Source organism: Petaurus breviceps, unplaced genomic scaffold (genome assembly GCF_028583685.1).
Source record: "Petaurus breviceps papuanus isolate PSGF00001 unplaced genomic scaffold, PetGlider_PUasm1.0 90740, whole genome shotgun sequence".
Taxonomy (NCBI): Eukaryota; Metazoa; Chordata; class Mammalia; order Diprotodontia; family Petauridae; genus Petaurus; species Petaurus breviceps.
The window spans coordinates 7,575,617-7,590,828 of NW_027187330.1; the positions used below are offsets into that span (position 1 = coordinate 7,575,617).

General features: G+C 36.7%; 1 protein-coding gene across 5 annotated transcripts in view; it reads right to left on the bottom strand.

The window, feature by feature from the left end:
* The window catches only part of MAPK8 (mitogen-activated protein kinase 8), a 128,845-nt gene that overhangs the window by 66,473 nt on the left and 47,160 nt on the right, over positions 1-15,212 (bottom strand). For 4 of the 5 annotated variants that reach the window (XM_069067259.1, XM_069067256.1, XM_069067257.1 and 1 more), the window contains exon 2: positions 1,324-1,411. The exons of the other annotated variant lie outside the window; for it this stretch is intronic. The gene's annotated coding sequence lies outside the window, so the exon portion shown is untranslated. The remainder of the gene's footprint in view (positions 1-1,323; positions 1,412-15,212) is intronic. 5 annotated transcript variants of the gene reach the window in all.

The window sequence follows — 15,212 nt, forward strand, 5'->3', positions numbered from 1 at the left end:
ATTATAAAGTATTATATGAATCAATGGCAATAAACATTTTAAATATTAAAAGTATAGATAATAACTTTCTAATAATTCCACAGGTAAGACCATAGTAACATCAAACAGATGGAACACAGCAGAAACCTGGAGGTAAAGTATTATAAAACCAGCATACTTCATTTTGTTGGAAATGAATGATGACAAAACATATGAATTATGTGACAAAATAAGACAGCAAAGTAGTAGGAAACACTAACAGCATCAAGAATTGATGAGTGACAGCAGGAAGTAGAACTATAAAAGCATAAATAAACCTAGAGCTCTAGTCAGAGGAATAGGGTTCAAACCCCATCTTAATGATTCTTCCCTGTATAACCTCAAGCAAATCACTAAACCTCTTTGGGCCCTGGTTTCCTCATCTATAAAATAAGGAGCTGAACTACTATACGATTTCTGAGGGCTAGATCTATGATATTAAGTCACCCAAATTTGTAACCTTGTAGCTGCTACTGTTTGGGGGGGGGGGGGGGGGGTTTGGCCCCTCACCCATTAAATAATCAATCTGTTGTGAAGTCTTACTGCTTAAGTCTCCACAGTAATTTATAGCTGATCTTTTCTTTATACTCTCCCTATAACCATCATAAGATGAAACATTTATCTCTTCTCATTTAGACCACCAGTCTAACATCTATCTAATGTTCTAGTCTCCAGCCCATTTCAGTTATCATGAATAGTTTTGATAACGTCAACTCTGCTACTTAAAAAAACTTTAGTGGCTCTTCAAGGTCAACCAAATCTGGAACTTGTTATTAAAGAGCCCCCAAATCTAGCTCTACCTCATCCTTATGCAACTTCCCTTCAATGTATTACATTTTTTTTATACTGTCTTTTCCTCCAATCTCTAAAGATCTGCTGAGACCTTCCCCCTAAACTTAGAAGAGTCCTCTCTGGCCAATTTCTGTCAGTTAAAGTCATTCCCTTCCTTAAAGGTTCCTTCCTGCATGAGTCCACCCCTACTTAGGTGTAACATTTCAGTCACTGACAAAATGGGCAAAAGAGATAGGGATATATGCGTATCAGTCAACTAATGTTTGATGATATAATGATAATAATCACCAAGTAACAACATTAAAAAGGTAACCTTCTGATGAATTTACAAAAGAATCTCTTCTCTCTTGGTCTCATTTATGAGAATTTCATTACACAACATATTTTATGACAACAATTTGTGTTTTGTCTTTAGTTATGAAAAGTTTGCAACAAAACTTATTCAAACTTAAGTTTTCTACTTAAATGATCAATTCTCCCTTTATTTTGCTATTGCCTAAGTACCCATATTACCGTTTCACATGTAGTTTTCCTTTATGAGCTTGGTATCTCAAATAGTCATTGATCCCACACCTTCAAATCATTCAGTTATTTTCAATTCCTGTAAATAAAAATGAAATTAAGACTAAGTGGTTATAAAACATTAACATGTTTTGAAAAATAATGTTTTAAGTCAGCCACTAAAAACTGCCTATAAAAGTCTCACTTTTAGCAAAATCATCTGAAAAAAACCACCCTAAATCAATTTCTAATTCCAGAAACCAAAGAATTACAAGGGTTTAAATATTATACATTGACGTTTCATTTCTAACTTATAAGGATATTTTTGAAACCATTCCCTCAGTAGTCAGATTTATGGTCACTTCAGATCTCAACAGAAAAACTAAATAAACTTAAGAAATACCACTCTGCCTCAAATTTCCATTTTTTTTTCCTAACCACTGAAATTCTGCTAAGTTATGAGAGAAAACATCTTTTTAATTCAATATTAGAATAGACCTAGTGTGCCACAATTTAACTCAGAGAATAAATATCATCTACTGCATGTAAGCAAGGTAAGGTAATTAAGAAACTACAATAATATTAACATATTAGCACTTTAACTCCTTTGGTATTCATTTTGTAATCACTGAAAACTCATTAAAAACTTATTTTCAATCCAACAAATTAAAACAAAAATTGGTCAAAACAAATAACTTGGAATTTATGAAGAACTATAATAATTAAAAGGTACCTTATCCTAACCAGAATCTGAGGAAAATTAATTAGCTTGATATAAAAGTAGAATGGGCCCCCTTAGGAGGTCCTGAATTCCCTCTGATTAGAGACCTTCAAAGAAAGGTTGGATGACAACTTATTGGCTATGATGGTCTCTACCTGTATGACCTGGACCTGAATGAGAATCCCCTTCTCTGAAAGGGGATTATGCACTGCTTCTAACAAAAGGCCTTTCCTGGTACTCTCAGTTACTAATGATCTTCCCTCCACTACTATATATGTGTATATCATGTGTTTTGATTTATTTTATAGATGTTGTTTCCCCCATCAGAATGTAAGCTCCTTCAGGACGAGGGCTATTTTTGCTTTATCTTCATCTCTCCAGTGTTCAGCAAAATGCCTGGCACATAAGAAGTGCTTAAAGGATGATTTTATTCACTTTTTCAGCATAATTCCATTTTTTCCCCAGAAAGGTCAATATACAGTTCCACTAACAATGTATTAGTAAGCCTGTCTTTCCACAACTCTTTCAATAATTATCACAGTTATTTCTAATGAATAAATTGCTACATATCATATAATGGGCACAAAAGATTTCAGGTAAATTCCATAAGCATTTGTTTTATTAGTTGTCTACTATGCTAAATATGTTGATGAGATCCTTAACCTACAAAACCTCTCCTTGCTCTAATTTTACAATTATCAGTCTTTTGGTTCGTTTGTTTGTTTGTTTATTTTTAAGATGAGGTGTCTCTATCACTCAGGCTGGAATGAGAAATCTAACCTGCTCCATTTCCAATGTGGGCTATTTTGCTTCTCCTCAGTCAGTCTTTATCACTTCCAGAATTAAGTATAAAATCCACTGTTTGACTTTTAAGTCCTTCCTAATCTGGCCCCTTTCTTTCCAGTTTTCTTTTTCTTTTTTGATTTTTGGAGGGGAGAAGGCTCCAATTGGGGTTAAGTGACCTGCCCGAGGCCACATGGCTAGTAAATGTTAAGTGTCAGAGGCCAGATTTGAATTCCGGTCCTCCTGACTCCAAGGCCCTGTGCTCTATTCACTGTGCCTTCTGGCGGCCCCCTTTACAGTTTTCTTATACCTTTCTCCCCTCTACGTAGTATTCCATGATCCAATGACACTGGCCACCTTGCTGTTTCACATAAAGGACAATACATCTCTGGAATCTGTGAATTTTCAATGCCTGTCCTCTATGTCTGGAATGTTCTTCCTACTTATCTCTACCTCCTGCCTTCCCCAGCTTCAGGTCTCAGTAAAGTTTAACCTTTCACAAGAAGCTTTTTTCAATTATCCTTAATGCTAGTGCCTTTGCTCTGACATTTTCTCTAATTTTCCATAAACTGCTCTGCCTGGTCTCAACTTGGAGTATTAGGCCCAATGTTGGCTACCCTCTGACACCATACCCCTTTCAGTTTCCTTGTATATTGTCTTTTCTCATTAGACAGTAAACTCCCAGAGGGCTGGGACTATCTTTGTTTTTCTTATTCATGTCCTCAGTGCTTGGCATAATACCGGGTACATAGCAGAGACTTAATAAATACTGACTATTGACTATCTCATATATCTTGTTTATACATAATTATTTGCATGTTATCGACTCCATTAGATATTGAACTCTAAGAGCTGGGATTATTTTATTTATTCATTTATTTTATCCATCTATTGCTCTCCACTTTAGCACAGTACTGGCACATAGTAGAAGATTAGTAAGTGCTTGTTGAATAAGTGTAATTTGACTTGATATAAAGATAAAATTAATCAAAACAATCCCTGCTCCTCAAAAGTTTACATTTTACTGGAATGGGGAAACATTATGTATAGACTGTTATAATCAGACACTGGGAATGATAGAAGCGGAAGAGAAATTCAGATAAAATTCTCTAGGAATCATTGAGCAGGAAACAAAAGTTGTCAACTAAATAAATTTTGTTTAAAAATTATTTCAGTTTTGTCTCTTGATTCATTATCACAAATGACACATTGGAAGTCTGTTGCTGGTGACAGATACAATTTAATGCATCCCAGCCATTTTGTTGAGTATTTAAGTGTTTCAATTGAACAAGATATTAACAGGGAAGTAAAATGACATAATTTGGACAAACTTAAAGGTCTTCAGCTCAACTTTTTTCATAAGCTCATGACAAATATGTGCGCTGCTAATTAGTAAGAGTTTGCCACATTTAGTTTCATTTCATACTCCATACATTTCATTCACTATACCCATCTTCCTACCAAGCCATTTCCATTTTTCCCTTCTTTCCAACTCTTCCTCTAGGAGAAGTCAAATCAATATTATCATTTTTTGCAAATGCCCTCTGACTCTTCACTTGCCATCCTTGTGACTTCCCAGACCAAAACACCACTGCCCATCATCATATATTTTTTTCTCCTTTTAGAATATAAAGAATATAAACTCCAGAGGGCCAGGATAAGTACTATTAATTTTGTAATAATATTGCCTAGAGCTTTGCACAGTGCTTCACACACAATAAGTACTTAATAAATGCTTTTTCATTCACTTACTCATTGGTCCAGATTGATCCATTTAGAAGGTATTTTTTCGCTCTTATACATTACAATAAACATTTATTAAGCTCCTGCTATGTGCCAGCACTGTGCTAAACACTGAGCATACCAATTAGAAAAAAAGAAAGACAGTCCTATCTCTCAAGAAGTTTACAATTTAATGGGGGAAGACAACACACAAAAGAAAGCTGAAAGGGAAGGGAACTAATCTTAGGAGCATCTTGTTCAATGGAGTTGAGATCAAGAAGAATTGCTGATGGAAAGTAGAGTAACAAAATACAGGTTCTGCCCACCATAAAGAAATTCTTTGCGGGAGAGTTTAGCATTCCACCATCCATCCAGTTCTCCAGTAAAAGGAGAGGCTGAGGGTGTTGGGAAGGTTCTGAGCATGCCCAAGGCTGAGTTAAAACAGGATGATGATAAGATTTCTAGTGATCAGCATATCTTGGGAGGGATCTCTCATTCCACTGAGCTGAGACTAAGCAATCAACTGATCAATTTTAAACTACTTGGGACATGACAAAGATGAAGTAAAAAGCAAAAAAGACTGCTTAGCAGGTAAAATTGATGTCACAAAGTGTATTACTAAAATTAATAATTTACTCAACGGAGAGTCTTAGGCTTTTAGAGACTATTACTTTAGACTCATTACAAGATTGCTTATTCAGTTTCTCAATCTAGAAAACAAGAGAAGCAACGAATGAGAAAGCATGTGTTAATGAATACTGAAGCAAAAAAAATTATAAATAAAATACTGGCAAGAAGATCATAGTAATGAATCACAAAGATCATAGAGGCTGGATTTTTACCAGAAAGGCAGGGCTGGTTTGATATTGGAAAAGAAAATTTGCAAATAAGAAAAATTAATTTTATATATATACATAAAAGAAAAAACCAACAAAAATCATATGATTACTTCAACAGGTACAGAAATAGATTTTTACAAAATATAACAGTCATTCCTGTTTAAAAAACTAGAAAGCTTCGGAATAAATGGAGTTTTCCTTAAAAAAGAATCAATCAAAAATCAAGAGCCAACATTATCTCTAAGATCAAGCTAGAAGTCTTTCCAATAAGATCAACAGTGAAGCAAGGATGCCCATTATCACCATTTCTATTCAATATTGTACTAGAAATACTAGTAATAGTAATAGGACAAGAAAAGGAATTAAAGAAATAAAGGCAGGCAAACAGAAAACAAAACTATCACTTTCTGAAGATGATATGATGGTTTACATAGAAAAATCAACTAAAAAATCTTACTGGAATGATTAACAACTTCAGCAAAGTTGTAGAACATAAAGTAAACCTTCATAAATCATCAGCATTTCTGTATATTACCTACTAAATCCAGCAAGAAGAGATCGAGAAATTCAGTTTAACATCACTATAGATAGTATAAAATACTTGGGAGTCTACCTGCCAAGATACAAATAAGAACTTTATTAACGCAATTACAAAACATCTTTTACACAAATAAAAGCAGACTAAATAATTGGAGACATATCAGTTGTTCATGGTTAGGCTGAGCCAATATAATAAAAATGACAATACTATTCAAGTTAATGTACTTATTCAGTGCCATATGAAACTACCCAAGGCCTACTTTATAGAACTATTAAAATTCATTAGGAATAACAAAAGATGAAGAATATCGATGGAATTTTTGGGGGAAAAAAATAAAGAAGGAAGTACCTGATCAGGTATCTAGCATTACCTGACCCCAAATTATACTTTATAAAGCTGTAACTGTCAAAAACAATTTGGTACTGGGTGAGAAAGAGAAGCTCATCAGTGGAATGGATTAAGTTACACAACATACAGTAACAAAGGAGCATAGCAACCTAGTGTTTGATAAACTAAAAGATCTAAGCTACTGGGTTCAAGAACTTACTGTACAGGGGCAGCTAGGTGGCGCAGTGAATAGAGCACTGGCCCTGGAGTCAGGAGGACCTGACTTCAAATTCTGCCTCAGACACCTAACACTTAATAAGCCGTGTGACCTTGGGCAAGTCACTTAACCCTAACTACCCTGGTGCCTTCCCCACCTCCAAAAAAAAAAAACCCCAAAAAACCTCACTGTACCACAAAAACTGTTGGGAAAACTGGGAAAGTCTGGCAGAAACCTGTTGTAGTCTAACATCTCATACCATATTGGAAGATTAAACTCCAAATGGTACATGATTTAGACCTAAGGATGACATCATAAGCAAATTAGAGGAACAAGGAAGAAATTACCTGTCAGATCTATGGATAACCGAAGAAAAGAGTTCATGAATGAACAAGAGATAGAGATTCACAGGAAGTAATGTGGACAATTTTAATTATATAAAATATAAATTTTCTACAAACAAAACTAATGTCTACAATTAGAAGAGAAGCAGGAAATTGGGGAAAAAAATCGTTGCAGCAACTATCTCTGATAAAGGTTTCATTTCTAAGATATATAAAGAACGGAGTTGTATTTATAAGAATAAGAGCCTTTGTCAAAGGACATGAACAGGCAGTTTTCAGAGGAAGAAATCCAAAGTATCTATAGTCAAATGAAAAGGCACATTCCACATAACTAATGACAGAAATGCAAATGAAACAACTCTGAAGTACACCTCACTGCAACCAAGTTGACAAAAAGGAAAATGACTGATGACGGAGAGACTGTGAGAAAACAGGTTCTTTACTGCACTGCTGGTGGATCTGTGAACTGGTTGGACCATTCTGGAAAGCAATGTGCACCCATGTACATACCTTTTTGATCCAGTGATACTATACCTATACCCCAAAGAGATCAAAGAAAGAAGAAAAGAACTCATATGTACAAAAATATTTATAGCCCCTCTTTTGCTGGTGGCAAAGAGAATTTTAACTGAGGTGATGTACATCAATTGGAGTATGGCTGAGCAAGCTATGGTATATGAATGTGGTAGAATATTACTGAGCTATAATAAATGACGAAAGGGATGGTTTAAAAGCTAGGTAACACAATGGATACAGTGCCAGACCTATGGTTAGGAGGGCATGCATTGAAATCCAGCCTCAGATATTTACTGTGTGACTCTGGGCAAGTCCCTTAGCTCCTGATGGCCTCAGTTTTCTCATCCGATAAATGGGGGAAATAATTACAATTACTTCCCAGGGTTGCTGTAAGGATCAAATGAGATAATAATTGCAAAGCACTCAGCATATAGTAAGTGCTATATGTTAGCTAGTATTAGTATTTTTTAAAACTTGGGCAGATTTGTATGAGCTTAAGAAGAATAAAGTGAGCAAAATCAGGAGGAAAATTTGTACAATAACAACAATACTATAAGAGCAATCAACGCTGAAAGACTTAGCAGCTCTGAACAACACAAAAATCAACCACAATTTCAAAGCGCTAATGATTTGAAGCATGTTCTCCACCTCAGATGGAGAAATGATAGACACCAAATGTAGGCTGAATACCCTTCTTTTCCTTTATTATTTTTTGGGGGGATAGGTTACTAATGGACTTTGTTTTTCTTACCCCACAATGAATGGGAAGGAGAAGGAAGAGAATTCGTAACTGAAAACAAAATAAAATTGGAGGGAAAAAAGAAAATGCACCAGAATTAATCCTGATGGTGAAATTCAAGAAAAGTCACAATGAGTCATTTTTGCAGCCCAGGATAGCAATGAAATAAAAAGGTCTGTTGATAACTGGGGATGGGGTCAGTATGGGTTTGGGTCAGAAGCAAAAGTCATGCAGAACATTCTAGCTCAGAGAAGCTATGCACCAAGAAAGGAAGAGGTCCCAGACCCATACGGGTACACCACAGCAGGAATAAGTACCAACTGGCAGCTTTGTTGTCTATTCTCCAGGAACAAACCATATATTCAGGGCAAATCGGGAAAGGGCTTGAGCCTGGGGCTAGCAGTCCAGGGAGAGGAACAGTTGTGGAACTTGGGTGGATCTACCCAGAGGGGAACAAGTTCAGAAGCAAGCAGCACCACTGGGGGTCAGATCCCAGAAGCAGAGCAGGAGTTTCAGTTTCAGCTTCTGAACCTCTCTGAAACTCCAAGAGGAAAAACCAAGGCAACAGTCAAGACCAAAGGATAGCTTGCAATTCTGTCACTCTGAATCTGGTAGTTTCCCAGATGGCTGATGGTGACTAAGTCTAGCAGCATTCTATTGCTTCCCTTAAACCAAATCCAAATCACATTTGGAATCTCTAAAATATGTACTGTTTGCTATCAAGAAAGCAAACAATGATAGTACAAGTTACTAAATGTATTTTAAGTTTTTGTGTAAGTGGTATATTTGGGCCACCTAGTGGGGAATGTTAAAACTGTATCTTTAGAATCAGGCAGATACTTGGAAAATGTTATCCCCCTTACAATGGCTGGCGGGCCTCACTGGAGGTAAGAGTGGAAGTGTCCATATTCCTGGGGTTGACAGAATATGGAAGACTAAAGCGGATGCTAGAAAGGACTAAGGATACCTCGAAATAGTAGCAGTCCATATAACCTCAAGGATTGAGGTTTTTTTTTATAAAAATACAGGCTTATTATGTATATATTTTCAGCATCCAGACAAATTCAGAATGCTTCATTGTAACTTTTTCATGTTATATTTGTTACTCCTCTTTAAACCGTCAAGCTGCTCCTAGGTTTGTAGAGTGAAAGGCACAACACAGAGGAAGGAATTACAGATATATACATTTGGTGGCCAGAAGGCAAGGACAGTAGTGGGGAAAAGTGCTAGAGTCATCTAGGCTCACACCTTAAAGTCCTTTCCAACTCAAAGATTCTGAGTCTTCTAGATAGTCCACATTTGGCTGTTTTCATTTTCTTACTATAAAAACCTTTGCCTTTTTAAAAAAAAATTATTTCTTTGGGATATATTTCCAATAATGGGATAACTGAGTCAAAAGGTATAACTAGCTACTATATGGCCCTGTGCATACAACCAGATTGATTTCTAGAAAGACTGTAGTAATATAACTAGCACTGTCATCAGCACTGCAGGATTCTCAATAATTCTGAGTCCCAACTTTCATACAAAACTAAGTGGTTGGAAAACAGACTTTTGTGGAAAGGTTAATGAAACTGACATTGTTTTGCCTAAAAAACATAAAGTTAAGGGGGCATCTTTGATCCTTCAAGAATATGAAAGGTTATTTTACAAAGAACTTTAAGTAATTATCTTCCATTTCAACTGGTCAAGGAATCTGTATTTTGAGTTTTAAGGAAGAAAGGTACTAGTATATGAATCAAGGCAAACAGACCCAACTTGCTCTTTATCCTGGATTATGCTTCTTAAAGACTATTTGCATGGCAAAATTTGCATAGTTTTTCTGGACCATTTATAAAGAGAGCCACATGTATTAAGTCTTTAAAGACAGGATAGAACCAAACTGTGAAGAGCTTTTAAAATCATAAATAGAGAAACTTGTTTATTATCCTAGAGGCAAAAGGGGGGCCCTGACACCATTCATTGAAATGCTATCTGAGTCCCACCTAGGAAATCCCTCCTCTCCTTTCCCTTTTCCTGTTCCTGATGAAGAAATCTGCCTGCTCAATATTATGGGGAATGGCATAACCTTTCCATCATAGGGAGAGGAGATCTTTGGGCAGCACCATACAATCTTGAGTTCTGCCTCCCAAGTTCAAGAATTAGGGATCTAGACTATTCAAAAAGTGAAATTTATTAAGCAGTGAGTCTCTTGGAGAGAAAAGATCACATATGGCTCCCAATTCTGGGAAGTGTGACAAAGGATTAAAATCATAATATAGAGGAACAAAGAGCTTGGACCTTGCCCTCTACTGTGATCATGAGCTTTTATTCAGTGTGGGTTCAATAGGGAGTATTCAAGTTGTCGCTGTTCTTTGTGATCAAAGACCAAAATGATACCACTATTTTGGGGTCAAGGTACAGAGTGGCTGGCTGTGGCTGATCATACCATTACAAGTTTAGAAGGCTCTATCATAGGTTGGGCATAAATAGTATGACCATTTGGTAGGGAGATGTCTTTAAATTTGCGCATCTCATGTTTCTTTTCCGCTAGCACAATTCTTTTTTGCTCATAGAGCACAGTGCCTTCTTTGATGTGGGCACACCATGCTGGATGATCACAATAGATGCCAAAGTTCTTCTGAGAGACCTAGAGAGTATGCTTGTATCACTTCTTCTGACCATTATGCAAGTGCCTGCCTTGTGTAAATTCTCCATAATGTCTTTTAGGCAAACGTATGTTTGGCATTTGGTCTTCCCATCAGAGCTGTGCTCTCTGGAGAAGAGTCTGAATGCTTGAAAGTACATTTTCATTTTAGGAGTCCAAAAAATCAAAGTAGTACAATAAGGCTGAATGTCCACGTAGGTCTCTGTGGGGAGAATGAAAGAATCACCAGAATGTTGGGGTGTTGTATCTCTAGGTATCCAAAATGTGTTTCCTTTTAGGGGGGTGGGTTCAAACAAGAGTGGCAACAACCCTTCAACTTTAGGGTCCTTATGAAAAACAGAACTTACTAAAGAGAGAAAAAAAATGATACTGCTTTTTAAGGGCTATTGTGAGTCCTTTGTTTCTTTGATTAGTTTCTGTAGGATATAAAAAAAAGGCTGTCCTGTAATTTTAAAAAAAGCATTATTAAATTACTATGGTGCTTATAAAGGAGTTGGGGAGGGAAACACAAGTTATATTATGAGATTTTCCTAGAATATGGTCTGAGTTGGTGCATACACCAAGGAGTTGTTGATTTGGGAGGCAGTTCACAAGATTAGACCCATTCTGAATAAGCTTCGAGTTTTCAAGCAGGGTTCTAGCTATGGATTATATAAAGTAAATTAGAAAAACCAGAAATGACCACAAAATAGCTACTGAAAGAGAATAGGTGATTGTCAACAAACAGGAAAAGAAAATATGGAAGAGGGAAAAAGCATAAAAATCAACTTAAATACATAATTGACTACATAAGGTATTCTTCTACTCCCATCCTCAAGTACCCTGGACTACTACTACCCATTAAAATCCTACTAAGGAAGACGGGGTGAGGAGAGGTGAAATCAGGCAAGGATTGACTGAATTGGCTAAACTTCTCGATTTGATAATCTAAAGTAAATGTAATCTACTATACAACTTAACAGTAAGAAATTAAATCAAGATCCCCAATATTTACTGTAATCTACCTCATCAAGAGAACTTGGAAGTTGTCCTCATGTCTTTTAAACATACTCAATCTCAACTGATAAGAAAATGCCACACTTTAGGAATAATTTAAAGAAATTCTATGTAAACATGGAATCAGTCATTCCTCAAATGATGTTTAGCTTTTAATTTTCAATTATTTACCACAACAAATAGAGTTGTGGGCATGATTGAGTCCAGTCCAATTGTGTACAGCAGGTAAGGAAATGAAGAATCACCTTCCATATCTCATTTCCACCCCCACAGCATTTCTCCCTTCTTTCTACTCACATACCCACCACATTAGTTCAAGCTCTCATCATCTCACTAAGCCTCCTAACTGGTTCCCCTGCCTCAAGTTTCTAGTCTCTCCAATCCATCCTCCATACAGTATCTAAGTAATTTTTCCATAAAGTCTCTGCAAACTCCAGTGGTCTCTACTAACTCTAGGATCAAATATAATTTCAACTTTATCTCGTTTAAAAATGTATATATTTGTATAAATTTTAGAATACACATAACTGTTAGCATAATAATGTTTGTATATTTATAAATAAGTAAATATATGCATATTAGGGATACATTCTCAAAAAATGTTTATATCATTATATGATCACAATTTTTGCTGACCACAGTCATAACTGAAGAGTCTACTAACTTTTTTCAAAAAAGGAGATGAGGTGAATCTGGAATGACCTGATAATGATGAAACCATGCTACTAAGAAAATTAAACTTCAATCCATATTCAGAGTTCACCCAGTTCTCTCTCTGGAGGTAGACAGCATTTTTTTTCATCATAGATGATTTAGAATTGTCTTGGATCATTGTACTGATCAGAGTAGCCAAGTCATTCACAGTTAATCATCATTTAAATACTACTGTTACTGATGGGGTGCTTGGGTGCCTGTGCTTGAACCACAGTTCGTAAAATCACATCCAGGTCAAAATCACACTTTTCCCTAGCCTCAAAGACTGTCTCAGGTAGTTTCTCTCTAGCTTAAGGGCAGTATGCCCTAACAAAATACTTCTCTCTCTTCCTGTTACAGTGGCCAGCTGCACCTATAGAATTTAGTAGTTTGACCCAACAGTGTACTGGCTGAAGCAGCTGTGTACTGGGTTATACCTACTGTATATATTCTAGACTAGGTCATACGTTTACTCCCTAGCTCATTATATACATCCTGAATCCCTCCTTAGCTTGGGATATACATATACTCCCAATATCCATCTTGTCAAACATGACATTGATGGGTGGCAGCTTGGTCACCCCTGACCGCAAGCTGACTTGGTGATGTTTCAAGCCTAAAACCACACCTCCATGTACCCCTCCCCCCCCCCCCCCCCCGGCTATTTCCCAGTAAACTCTGGGTAAAATACCTGCGTAGTAGATATTAAAAGTGCATGTTCCTTTAAGAAATGACCACTCCTTAACTAATCCTGCCTGACTCACCTAGTTAGTATATTTGGCACAGGTTTTACTATATTTATCCTATGTAAACCATAATATACCCCCTCTAAGATTGCAGGTTCCCTAAGAACTCTTGCCCGCTGTATAGCCCAACAATATTAGACACTTTGACTTACAGAATGCTTGAGTCCGTGAATTCATTCCAGAATGCTTCCCAAGGACTCTGGTAATAACTCTGGGGTTCCTGGACTCCGTGAACTCCTTGACCCCCCCCCCCCCCCGTCAGTTACTACACACAATGATCTCCCATTTCTCTGTGCATCAGTTCCTATACGTCTTGCCATGTTTTTCTGAAACCAACCCCTAGGCATTTCTCACAGCACAACAGTATTCCATCACAATCAAAAGTCATAACTTGTTCAGCCATTCTTCAACTGATAAGCCTTCCCTTAATTTCTAATTCTTTACCACCACAAAAAGAGCTGCTTTAAATATTTTTGTATATAGAGGTCCTTTCCTTTTTCTTTGATTTCTTTAGGATACAGTCCTGGTAGTGGTACTGCTAGGTCAAAGAATGTGCCCTTAGGGCATGGGTCCAAATTGTTCTCCAGAACAGCTGGACTAGTTTATTACTCCACTAATAATTCACTATTGTACCTATTTTTCCTCATCCCCTCCAACATTTTTCATTTCCGATAGGTGTGAGGTGGTGCCTCAGACGTATTTTAATTTGCATTTCTCTAATCAATAGCAATTTAGAGCATTTTTATATGACTATAGATAGCTTTGATTTCTTCTTCTGAAAACTACGTCTTCATAACATTTAACATTTATTAATTAGGGAATGACTATACAAACTTGATTCAGTCTTATAACTCTATATATATTTGAGAAAATGAGGGTTTATCTGAAAAATTCCCTGCAAAATTTTTTAAATACTTTATTAACTTCTGATTTACATCATTCATTTCCACCAGATTTTGAGTTACACATTTTCTCCCCGTTTTTCCCCTACCCACCGCCACAAAATAGCAGTCCCACAGGATATCTTCTCTCATACCCCCTTTGACTTTTCCAGCAGGGCATGGTGGCTCTCTATGTCCCAGTGCCTGTATATTTTCTTTCCCAATTACATGTAAAATAGTATATACATATACTTAAACATTTGATTTTAAAACTTTTAATTCCAGTTTCATGCCCTTCTTCCCTTGTCACACGCCCTTACTGGAAAGGTGAGCAGTTCACTATAGGTTGTACATGAATAGCTTATGCAAAACATTAACATAGTTGACGTATTGAAAAAACTGACTATATTTCCCTCTCTCCTATCCCACCTCCCACTAGTTCTATTCTCTACTTTGATCCTGTCCCTTTTCAAAAGTGGGTGCTTCCAACTTCCCTCCCCCCCAGCCTACCCTCCCTTCCATTATGCCCCTCTCATCCCCTTGAAGGGAATAGGAATATATATGTCTATATATGAGAGTATATGGGCATATGAATACTTATGTGTGAATGTGTGTATATATGTTTACAGGTATACATAGATAGAGGGCACAGAACCAATTTAATAGGAAGGGATGATACTTAAAAGGTGAAATTAAGATGTGAGAGGAATATAATGAGAGGAGATGGGTAGAGACAGAATGGGATAAGAATAGGAAGGCAAAAGGGAATGGGTCAACCTTATTCTCATTGAATTTGGCTTGGGAAGGGAATGAAATACACACTAAATAGGGTATCTCGCCCTACAGGAGAGTAGGGGGGAAAGGGATGAGAGAGGGGATGATGGAAGGGAGGGCAGGTTGGAGGGGAGGGAAGTTGGAAGCACCCACTTTTGAAAAGGGACGGGATCAAAGTAGAGAATAGAACAAGTGGGAGGTGGAATAGGAGGGAGGGAAATATAGTCATTTTGTTACAATATATCTACTATGTTATTGTTTTACATTAGCTACACATGTACAACCTATACTGAACTGCTTATCTTCCCAGTAAGGGTGGGTAACAAGGGAGGAAGGAAATGAATCTGGAATTCAAAGTTTTAAAATCAAATGTTTAAATATATATATATATATATATATATATACTATTATTAAG